Source organism: Elephantulus edwardii, unplaced genomic scaffold, assembly GCF_000299155.1.
Source record: "Elephantulus edwardii isolate Elephantulus edwardi_28Jun2011 unplaced genomic scaffold, EleEdw1.0 scaffold00048, whole genome shotgun sequence".
Lineage (NCBI taxonomy): Eukaryota > Metazoa > Chordata > Mammalia > Macroscelidea > Macroscelididae > Elephantulus > Elephantulus edwardii.
This window is the reverse complement of record NW_006399798.1, coordinates 17475168-17487465: the sequence shown is the minus strand read 5'-3', so window position 1 is coordinate 17487465 and position 12298 is coordinate 17475168. Positions and strand designations below refer to the sequence as shown.

At 48.4% G+C, this 12298-nt stretch overlaps 1 protein-coding gene across 1 annotated transcript in view; it reads right to left on the bottom strand.

Annotated features, from left to right (window-relative positions):
• The window catches only part of PECAM1 (platelet/endothelial cell adhesion molecule 1), a 100037-nt gene that overhangs the window by 49843 nt on the left and 37896 nt on the right, over positions 1–12298 (bottom strand). The gene's annotated exons all lie outside the window — the stretch shown is intronic.

Sequence of the window (12298 nt, the reverse complement as noted above, 5' to 3'; positions counted from 1 at the left end):
GAATAATATTGAATGAGTTCCTTGTTTTTCAATGCAGCATAGTATTCCACTGGGGGGGGCGGGGGGAGAGGGCTGGGCGGGTAGAGAAGTGCAGCAATGAATGAATGGAAATCCAAATTCTCTGTAAATGTTCATTAAAATTATTTTTTAAAAAAAGAAGCCTGTCGAAGGTGACATGGCTAGACAAACCAAGTTTTCATTGTGCCTTTAAATTTCTGAGCCCAAGTCTGACTCTGGATGGATGGTGTGATTTGTGGAGGCAGCTGCCCACCTCTAGTGCTAGACTATTGGATGAAAAGAGTCGGAAATGGGCTTGGAACAGATTCGAGGCCCTGCTGAGAACGTGCATTGCTCTCCCAGATATACTGAGTTAGAATCCACACAAGATTCTCAAGAATACTCTGTCAGAATCTACATTTTAACCAGGTCTACCTGCTAGGACCCCCAGGGGACCTTGTTGAAAGGTTGATGCTGATTCAGTATATTTGGGATAAAAAGGCACATTCTACATTTTTAGCAGGTAAGACCAGAATGAACCAGTCCAAAGCCCTGGCCTTCAAATAATTAACTAGCATGTCCATGGTAGCCTCTCGGTGGTGGAAATAGTTAAGACACTTTGCCTTTAACTGAAAGGCTGAAGGTTTGAGTGCACCATCTAAAAAATCAGTCACTGACAGGAGCACAGTTCTAATGGGGGTCACTTGGGGTTACCGTGAATCTGAAAAGCCTGGCAATTGGATTGACACTTTGCAGGGCATTTCACACGACTATCTCTCACTGAGCTCTTAAGCGGCCCTAATAGCTATGTGGTACTCAAAACTCACTCAGGGCTGTGGTGTCAGAACAGACACATAGCTGCCCTTCTCGGAAGCTTCTCAGAAGCTGCAGTGAATCACATGAGAGGAGACTGTGGAGCACGTAGTGGATTTAAACCACCCACCTCTGGGTTGGCAACACAACTCCCTCCTCACTAGGCCCTCCACTCCCAGGCTCCCTATAGATGGCAATGCTGTTGTTGTGAACCAATGAGTCAGAATCGACCAATAGCTGGCCCTCTTGTGGGTTTTGAGGAGCGGTAAATCTCCATGGGCAGAGAGCACCCATCCTCTGGTGGAGGAGCCTTTGGACTGGCGGCACAGCCCCTTACCACTAAGCCTCCAGGGCTCCCTACAGGCAGCACTGTGTGGTTACCCTTAGAGTCTGCATCGGGCCCATAGCCGATGCTCCATCAGGTTTTCAGAGGCAGTTAATTGCACAGGAGGAGATTGCCCATCCTTCTCCCACCGAGCAGCTGGTGGTCTCGAACAGCATGCCTTCTGGATTGTAACACAGCTTCTTGCCACTAAGCCACCAGAGCTCCCTACAGGCAGACTTGCTACAACTATTTTTGTTACAGTTGTCACTGTCTCTATTTTACAGATGAGGAAGCGTAGGTTTGAGAAAGACTAGGCCACCCAAAGGGTGGCTGCAGGGCTGGGACTCATATCCAAGTGTCCTGACCCCAAATCCTGGGCCATCCCTGCTGCAGCCAGATACCTGCCGCTGGCCAGGAGGGCGGGGAGCTGTAACTGGGAGTGGCCTTCTTCATTAAGAAGGCAGCCTTCACCCTACGAGTCCAAGAGCTGCACAGGTCCGGACTCACCCTGTTATGTGCAGTGTGGTCCTGGTCTAGTTATCTGTCTGCGCCAGCCACAAACACAATTCATAAACAAGGCGAAAACGGCAGAGGAAAAATGAAGTCAGAATGTACCATTGCCACGAGTCAAACAATGCTAAATTAGTATTTGGCTGAGAGGCTATCTCATTGTTAAGAGATTTCCTTCACTATGTTTCCAGAAGCAACCGCCATTAAACAACTGGGAATGATTGCCAGGCTTGATTTCAGGAAGGAAATCTCCTCCCATTTCCCTGAGGGGCAATTCAATCCATTTTCTCTTGAAAATTGGCTGATTACGAAGGAGACGATACCTGCTTCTTCTAGAAACATCCATGAGCTTAAATATTCCAATCTGTTTCACTCCCAGGAGCCCCTATGCTCCAAGCTGGACTGTTTGGGGGGACAGATGGGCTCTGGTCATCCTCTTAGAAGTGATAGGTGCAGTCCTGTGGACAGACTGGCTGTTGCCGGAGAAAGGGAAAGTCCTGTCTGGCCCGGAGCTCAGAGCATTTGTGCAAGGAGCCCCTTTGGATGGAGGACAAAGTAAATAGGTCGGTCCCGTGTGGTGGTTATTGCCTTCATCATGGGCTTGTTGACGCAGGAGAATGAATTTCGATCTTGTTCTACCCTCTGCTCCAGGGTGAAGAGTCCTCACTTTCTACAATTGCTCAGAAATCACAAAGAGTGGTGGATAGAGCACTGGATAGGTGTCTGGGAACCCCTGTCTTCACACTGCCTCTTCTACTGATTAACCAGGTGACCCTGCATGAGCTGTTTTAACACACCAGGTCTCTGTCCCCGATCTTCTAAATTAAAGTGTACTCCCTGGCCTTCTGGTGCTGGTGTCTGAATCCTGAAATCTGGATCTGGCCTAGAAAAGAAGACTTCCATTTTAGTCCTCTTTTCCTTACATTTGTAGCTTTCTTCCCTAAGTAAACAACACCAGCAGCTTCCGCTCCAAAGAGGCAAAATGAATTCTGCTGCATAAGAATTCAGGCTTGCATGAAACAAAGGAAGCTGTGGCGGGCCTCACGGGGCTGGCAGGTCTATGAGAAAACTTGTAGGAAGTTTCTCCCAGAGCCTGAAGAAGCAGCAGCAGCCTTTATGAGGCAAATTCCTCATTTCTTAAGAAAACAGATGCTAGTTAACTCCTGCATTGCTGGGCAGCTCACAGAGGTTGGAAAGGAAACAGAGGAGTGAAGGGAGGTCTTCACACAATTCTAGCTCGGGTCTTTGTGCCTCTCTCCACTCCTTCCACCTTCCAAGCAGCAGCTTCCTAACACCCCTGCATCCTACTGAATGAAGCCTCTCAAGGGAGCATCTGAGGTTCCTTCCTCAGGCAAAGCCCCTGCTTCATGGGCAACTGTCACTTCTCACCTGCCCTCCCCCTCTGAACTGCTCACAAGCCCTGTCATCCCATCAGACTTCTGCTCCGGCCCATCTGGCCACAGAGTACTGTCAGATCCAGGCTTCTTGCCCTGTTCACAGGTCCACAGTGGAGACCTCAGATGCAGGTGGATGAGGCATATCTCTTCTGTGTCCCCTTGTGCTCACGGCATGGGTAGGGCTGCTATCGCCTTCCTTACAATCAGTGGTACCGTGATGGAGTCCCTCACTGGGCCGGGAACTCATGCAGCCAAAGCACTTACAATGAGCCAACCCAGCCCACTGCTATCCTGTAGTTTCTAACTCCCCGGAACCTCACAGGACAAGGTGGGGGGAACTGCCCGACAGGGCTTCAGAAGCTGTGGGGCAGGATGCCTCACCTTTCTGTCACAGTGACTCGGGAATTCAAACTGCTAATCTTTCATTTGTGCTAGGCCCCTATTTAATCCTTGTGACCACCGTTTACAGCTGAGAAAACTTAACAACTCCTCCAACCCAGCACCTGATGTGCCGTGGGGGACAGCACTGGACTGCTGAGCTGTAAAGCACTATCAGACAGTCCCTTCAGCCAGGTCCTCCCCACCCTGCCTCGGTTCCAAAGCCTCTTGTACCAGGAAGAAAATGATACATTTGTTCATTTGAAGCTACATACTTACATCGGTTAAAAAAGGGGGCAATTCCAGGGTCTCCCTTCATATGAGGGTTTTGATGTATTGATACAAACAGAGAGAAGATTTGAACTCAGAACTCACCCAGAAAATCCAACCAGCCTGAGAGCCAAACAACCACAGGCTCAGGCTGGCCAGAGGAACATAAGACTCTGGGTCAAAACCAGTCACGATGATTTAGTCACACACTCACCGTCAGCAGGTCAGAATTCATTCATAACTGGCCCTCCACTGGGTTTCAGAGGCTGTAAATTGTGCTGGAGGAGACTGTCCACCGCTCTCCCAAGGAGCTACTTGTGGATTTGAACCGCCAGAGACACGGCCTCTAGGTAAGCGGCACAGCTGTCTATGGATTATGCCATCAGAGCTCCTCGGAGGCAGGACGGGGTGGGGGGGGGACAGACACTAAACGGGCTTTAGAATCTGGGTGAACCTGGCATTTCACTGCTAGTTTTAAATAATGCAAATGAGATGAGTACTTACAGAGTATCTGTTTTCCTTGAAATCTGCAAGAGAAAGGATAATGAGGTGGTGAGCACAGCTGAGGACAAAGTTAGGCTTGCTCAGCCTTCTCAGGGGCTGGAGAGGACCAAAGTGGGGTGCAAAGAGTGGAGGGGGAGACACCCGGAGCCTCTGGGTTCTGGCTCCCTTAGCCTGTGTGGCCTCACATAACAAGTAAACTGTCTCCAGCACCTCACTCGATGTTTTAAAAATTGGTTTTCTTTTTTAACTACAACATTACATTGTTATCCAGTTAGAAGAATTGAGTCGTAGCTGACAAAGATGGTGAAACTTTGTCTTTCACACCTTAGACAAGTAGCTAGGTGAGGCTGGCTATTCCTTGGAAAGGGACATCAATCTTGGAAAGATGGAGGGTCAGTGAAAGAGAGGAAGACCCCCCAAGGAGACAGGTTGGCATGGTGACTTCAGCAATGGGCTGTAGTGTGTCCACAATGAGGAGGATGGCACAGGATAGGGCAGGGGTCAGGTTGGCTGTTCATAGGGTCTCTACGAGTTGTACTTGATTCAGACTTAATGGCACCAAACAACAACAACATAGCTGACACCCTGTTGGGTTTCCAAAGCTGTATTTGTATGGGAGGAAACTGCCCACCTTTCTCCCAAGGTGTCACTGGCATATTCACACTGGCAGAGAGGTGTGACCCTTAAAAATTACCAGCACATTAGGGGGAAAAAATATTGAAAACTACAAAAGAGAAAGAGATAAAAATAATTTCTAGTCCTACTTTCTAAATATGGTTGACTTTTTAGTGCATTTTCTTTTTAATTTTATTCTATGCTTAGTTTTTAATATTTTAAAAAACACCAGTTATAACTATCCCGGATATGCTATTTTATGTTGTTGTTGTTGTGTGCCACGGATTTCAGAGTTAGTAAATCACATAGGAGGAAATTGCTCATTCTTCTCACATAGAGAAATTGGTGGATTCGAACAGGGTGCCTTTGGGATTGCAGCACAGCTTCTTACTAACTAGGCCACCAGAGTTCCCTTGCTATTTCATAGTGTCTTTTTAAATATGTATATAATACGATTTCATAAGCACTTTCTGACTGACTCCACCTTTTATTCTACAACAATCATTAAGTGAATGTGCCAGGGTTCTCAACTACTTCTTAACTTTAAAAAAAAATAAAATTAAAAACAAATATATATATATATATATATATATATTCTTTGTCCTGAGTTAGTCTTTAAACCTTAAACCAAAAATTCCCTTGGAGTCTTCTCAGGACCCAACTATAGCATAGCTTAACTAGTAAAGAATGTTTGTGCTGAACATCGTGCTCTTTTAAGGACTACCTAGATGGAATCAAACTGAAGAGACAACTGGAAAGATTAAATAGTAACCTGACAAGGCAGCGGACTCTTGTGCGTGAGCCAGGAACAACTCAGAAAACGAGAGCAAGAATGAATGAATGGAAATCCAAAATCTCTGTAAATGTTCATTAAAACTAGTAAAAGAAAATTAAAAACAAACGAAAGAAAAAGAATGGTGTTCAGCTCAAAGGATATTATCAATGTCACTAAATTATACGTATGGAAATTACTGAATATGTGTTACATTTTGCTGGGGGTTGTAAGCAGCACTGTCAAGATTTTGCTGTTTTAAATCCTGTTGCCAGCACTCTCCTAGGGGAAGCTGTTTCTCTATCTCTCACTCACTACCTTCTAGTGGGAATTGACTCATGGGTGGCTATAATCCACATGGGAGAAGATTACTCTGACCAGCTGTCTCCCTCAGAGCAGCCGATGGGTTCGAACCCTGGACCTCTGGGTTGGCCGTGCAACTCCCTACCCACTAGGCCACCAGACTGCTTTGTCTATCCGTTCTCAGGAGTGGGGTCACCAGACTAGACACGCTGGGCTCGTGTGACCGTGTGCTCTCTGGCTGCCATGTCCCTGTCCCCTCGGGAGTGCCATCTAGACTTCCCGGGAAGTCTTCTGGCCCAGTCATCTTCTGGCGGTGCGCATGGAGAGGGACTAGACTAGCTAGCTGGCCCTGCCTGGCTGCAATCTTGAGAGTCAGCGTCAGGAAGATGAGAGCCAGGGTGAGAGGGGTCTGTGAGAACAGGAAGCCACACCTCCAGAGTGAGAAGTTCATGCCTGCGTTAGTGAGAGATGATTTTCACTAGAGCAGAAAGCGAGAGTGTGGTTCACACCTCCAGACGAGAGACCAAAGCCTTCTTGCCCACCAGTGCCACTTCCTGAATGCCTGCTGGCGGAGGTGGAGACCAGGTCGCTGGACACTCAACTCTGAACACAGACTTACAGATAGAGAAGCTACCAGATCTCACCCATGGCCAGAGAAGGCCCCGAGGAAATGAAGCTGGTGTTGGGCTCCTTGCTATTATTAACGGTGGTGGGGTGGAAGGCAGGAAAGCCATCCCCATATTCTACCCCCCTAAATTCTCCATCTTGCTCTCTTCTCAGCCTCTCAAACTCATACCAGGCCCATCAGAACCTTGGTCACACCCAGGTACATCATCACAACCCTTCTCACCTCTCTGATTTAAAAAGATCCTACTTCAGAAGTTCACCTTTTCCTCAGACCCTCTCTTATCACAGCCCTGTACCTCCTCTCTAGAGGGGATGGGGCCGGCTGTTCTTCCAGGATCCTCTTCTGTCCCATTGGCCCACAGGTAGGTGGATGTCAAACGCCAAACGGATGAATCAATGGGTCACCTAGATGAGCCATTGTGTGAACTTCCACACATTGAATTAGGTCTTGGCTGGCCCGCACCACCCCACATCTAAGTCTGACCTAGAAAAACCCAGAGGACCTGATTCCTTCCTCCAACCCAAGCGCCATGGACTCTGGAACCAGACACAAGGGGGAAGTGTCTCCTGACAGGGCTTCCTGAAGGCATCCGCCCGAAGTATTAAGAATTCAAATTAACTGACCAATCTGACACATATCAAACTTACACACAGTTGGATTAAAGGAAGCAACAACAGCAAAAAAATGCCCTGTAGTTTTTGCTCAGTTTTGGTACATACACAAAGATACCATCTGGTGGGTTTGTATAAATTAGTTTTATGGTGCGTGTTTTACCATCTTGGGTTCTGAACTACATAGCACTCCCTGCTCCTCCTTCTTCTCTCTACCCCCACCTGTCACCCTCTGGCCCTGAAATATGATGTGGCATAGAGCTCTCCTGTCCCTTGGTTCTTTCTCTGTCACTATTTCTTGTCACTGCTATCCTCAGCCCAGCCACTCTTGGTTTACTGGTGGCTGGGAGGCAGGGGTGGGGGGGGGGAAGGGTTATCAGGCAGAGTGTGGGCTGCGAGCTTCTGCTCACTTCAGAGGCATAGAAGTCTGGATTCCAAGGGAAGAGATAGCAGAGGGGGAGAGGGGAAGAGAGGGGGGCAGTGCAAGGGACAGGCACTCAGGCTGGGGAGCTGGGCCCTGTCTGACTCACAGCCATAGCCTAGTGTCTCCCAGGGCCTCCTGGGAGTTGTCAGGTGGGATGTGCCCAGGACATTTCCCAAGCTGGACACGGGCAGAGCGAGAGCTGGCATCTCGAGAAACTGGTTTTCCTGTTGGAGGAACCACAGGAGGAAAATTGGACTTTTGAAAAGGAGAACTATTGACATTTTGAGTTCCCTGCTTAGCTTCCAACACCAGAGATATGACTTTGAGTCTGGGCCCAGGCCCCTCGTGGTCTGCCACCACCCTCCTCTCCCCAAGCCTCAGGCAACCACGTGTCGCCGTTCTGATTCTGTGGATTTGCCAGTGGAGTTGTGCAATACATGGCTGCTTTCACCTAGCGTCACTTTGCAAGTCTCATCTGGGCTGTAACATCTCTGTTATTATCGGAGATAGGAAAACAGGTTAATCTTCCCATTCTAGTAAGTTGATCATTGATCATTCAGTTCTTGACTACTGTTGTTAAGTAAATCACTCAAATGAATTTTTTTTAATTCCCAAAATGCTAAACTTGCCAATCTAAAGTACTATAAGGAAATTATTAGCATTTTCTGCAGCAGCTCTTCCCTGTAAAGAAGATACTGAAACACAAAACGTCCTGCGTCGCTTTTCCACACGATTTCCCTTCTCAGGCCTCTCCGAATTTAAGGTCTTTCTTTTCTAATTTTTCTAGCCCTGAGAACTTCTCACTTTCTCCCTAACAGGCAAAGTACAGCAAGGAATTATCCTGCCACTGGAAGGGGGAAAAGATTGAGATGTTTCCTCATTTAGATGAAGGGTTAGTTGCAGAGACAAGAAGATAATAGCTAGCTCTACGTCAGCAAAAGAACAGGATCCAAACACAGTAGCAGCAGGCTTGCCTAACCTTGACCATACCCAGCAGGAGTTAGTAAGCGCTGGGTTCAGAAAAGACACCCCATCCTCTCCCCCATTTTTCAGATGAAAATCCTGAGGTTTATCCTGGGGACCTCCTAGTTCCTTATGGGACTGTTCAGCCCATCACTAGTCTGTGTCACTACCACAGGCCATGGTCTTTGCAATTACTTGCTATGCGCTGGAAAGCTGGACAATGACTAGGGCGGATAGAAGGAGAGTTGATGTCTTTGAGCTGTGGTGCTGGAGAAGAATATTGAATATACCATGGACTGCTAGGAGAACAAACAGGTTCATCCTGGAGAGTGTGAAACCAGGCTGCTCCTTGGAGGCAAGGATTCGGAAGCTCCACCTGACATACTTTGGGCATGTTGCAAGGGGGTACTAGTCCTTGGAGAGAAGCCTTATTCTGGGGCGGGTGGAGGGACAGACAGCACAAGAGAGGAAGATCCTGAATGAGATAGGTTGACACAGTGACTAGGATAATGGGGGTAGATGTGTCAGAGACAATGAGCTTGGCTCAGGATAGAGCAAGGTTCAGAGCTCTTGTACATTGGGTCTCTATGAGTCACAGGTGATTTGATGTCACATAACAACCACCTCCAGAGGCTAGACTGAGAAGGAGCTGGTGCACAGACAGGGCTGAAGAAGGAACCATCTCTTCAGTCCACGCTGCTCCTCATAGAAACCCCACATTCTGAATTGACCTAAAACCTCCCTGGTAATTGAATGAGTTGTGACAAGTCAGACTCCATACGCCTACCACCTGCCCTTACCTATCAACACACTACCATACACAGTCAGGTGACACTGGGGTCATTCATCGTGCACCTACTTTGCCTAGATAAGAGGCATTTTATGAAGAATTGATGAGAAAATCAATGTCCCAGGGAGAAATGAGAGCCTGGGACCAGGTCCCCATAGCTCATAAGGACAGAGCTGAGGCCAGCATGTTGGTTTCCACCAGTGTGGTTTTCTATCAATTTCCTGGAACAGAAAGCCCCAATCTAAGTTGATTCCAACTCAGTGTATTCCAGAGCAGAACTCTGAGGGTTTGAACTGTCAGCCTTTCAGTTATTAATAACAGCATGTGCCCCTCTGGGCGTCTTTCTGGATAGAAAACCATTTAGTTCAGCCTCTGGGCCAACAGGAGTGCAACAGAAACACAGAATCAGGTCCCTGAGGTCAACCCACGCCTTGACTCAAATAAGGAGGGAACTCAGGCAGGTGTGGGAGTGAAAAGACCAGAGGGCTCTTGGCCAAAAGGCGAGTAGGATGTGTAAAGGATTCAAGTTGGCTGGAAGGGACCGGAGAACACGCTTGGAAGTGCCAAGGCGGACAGCTGACTTTCACTTTCAGATGAAAGACACTGAGACTCTCCCCCATGTTTTTGTTGGAAAGCAGCTTAAGACCATTCACCCAGCAACCTCATTTAACAGATAAAATGCTCAGAGTTGAAGCCAAGAAAGCAAAGACTGGGAAGACAGACGCCATCCACAGCCTGAGCGCTCCCCTATGGGGACTCCAGCCACTGCCTCCCAGCCAGCATGACCCCAACAATCTCTCCTGGGCCCTGGAGCCACCAGAGGCCTGTAGGCACACCCTGCCCTGGGGGTGCCCCCCGAGAGGCAGTCCTCCCATGGCCTCTGGCTTATCTAGGGGAGCAGTTTTCCTTTGTATCAAGCAAGCACTCAGGCCAGAAAACGGGGTGTACGAGCTAGAACAACACCTTGTGAGGTCATTTCCCAAAACAGTCCTGAAGTACTGCCAGTTGGAAAATGGGGAATTGAGGAATGAAGGTGGGAAGAAGGATCAGGCAGATAAGACCCTGCTCCACACCCAGCCCGCTCACTTATCTGCCCCCTCCAAATGGGCACATGCACATATGCACACACGCACGTGCAGTGTGGGTGGGCATTCCTGTCCTCCCCTAAGAGGTCCATCCAGGATTTCTAAGGGGGCCTAGTGAGCTCTGGTAGCCTAATGAAGAAGGTATTGCACTGTCAGTCCCAAGGCAAGTGGCTTGAGTCCATTAGCTGCTCTGAGGGGGGAAAAGATGGGCAATCTCCTCCCATGCAATTTATTGTTGTTGTTATGTGCGGTCGAGTCGCTAGTGACCCTATGTACAACAGCCCTAAACTCTGCTCTGTCCTGTGCTAATCACACTGTCTCTGACACACCCATCCCGATTATCCCAGTCACTGAATCAATCCACCTCAAATCCCCTGGCGGGTCAGCTCTGAGTCGGTTCCAACTCAACAGCACGTAACAGCAACAAGGAACACTCTACTCCTTCCAACGAGCTGCTGGGCCGAGCCCGTGTGGTAAACGAGAAGGAACCTGAGGTCAGTGGTTCTCAAAAGGTGGTGCTCAGACCAGCACCTCCAGCATCCTGTGGGAACTTGTGAGAAATGAGCTCTCAGCCCTGCCTCACAGCTATAGTCCGAATCGGGGTCACAGGGGGCAGCGCTCCATGTTGAGAAGCCTGGCCACATGGATCTGGATTCTGGCCCATGACCCTCATTTCACAGAGAAGGAGACCAAGATCCCCCGGTGTCGCTTGCTCTATCTCCCTCCACACAAGCCGGGACATTGTAATTCCTGGGCCTTTTGCTTCTAGCGCAGAGGCTGGGACTCAGACCACAGCAACGTCACGCTTAAACTCAGAATTACACCAAGTTGAATTCTGTGAAAGAGTGGATGTTAACATGGAAACCAAACCAAGAAAGATGGGAAGTGTAGACACAGGCAGTCAATTTTTAAGAGGCGGGGAGGAGACAAGAGTCAGCTGGCTTAGCAACACAGAGAGAAGCAGGGTGAAGGCTTGTAAAGATGTGAGGTGAGCACCCACTATGCAGCCAGAATCCCTGGGTTCAAGTCCATGCTCTGCCACTTCAAGTGACCTTGCAATATGGAAAAGCCACCTAACCTCGCCTCCCCATTTTCCCACCTGTTAAGCAGAAGTAATGACTGTGGCCCCAGCAGAGGGCTGTTTGTAGAACAAGTGAGCTAACAACATGTAGGGAGAAAGGCTTGCTATTTATAAACCCTTCAGAGGTGTAAGGGACTCTCCAAACCTCAAGAGAAATTAGCTACATGAGGGGAAAAAAATCAACATGTACTAAACTAGATCCGGTCGTGATCTTTGGGGAATCTGATAGCCAGGCCTTTATTCGCTTCCCTGCAAAGCCACTGGATGGATTTGAACAGCCAACCTTTAGATTTACAGCAATTTGCAAACTGCTTGTATCACCATCTTTTCAGATATTAGCAGGAATCAGAATCAGTTTAATCTTGGTAGAATTCGGATTCCAGAAACCCTGGGGGTCTGGGCTGGGGTCTGACACTGCCACCATTACCAGCCCACATGGGCCACACTGCGTCACTAGGCCCTCCATAGTGTACCTAAGCTTCCCAGCCCGTCTTATTCACCTCTTCCCAAGGATCCACGGAAACAGAGGTCTCCTGGACCAAAGGAAAATGTGCAAGGAGCTGCTATTTCTCCAAGAATGTTTACATCTTTTGGATCCAAATTTAAAAGTAGTCTTTGTGGTTTTTCTATCAACACACTTTAACACATTAATTCTATGTAAAATAAATCTGGCAGGGGAGCCGTCATCAGTTTCAGCTTAGCCTGGGCACTGTGGCTGGTCCCCGGTCAGGTCCGAGCAAGCATGGCATGACAGCAATGGAAGTGGGGTCAGGGCAGAAAGAAGATGGGAGTGGAGTGGTTCACCCTACCCCCCAAGCAATCTCCCCTTGGA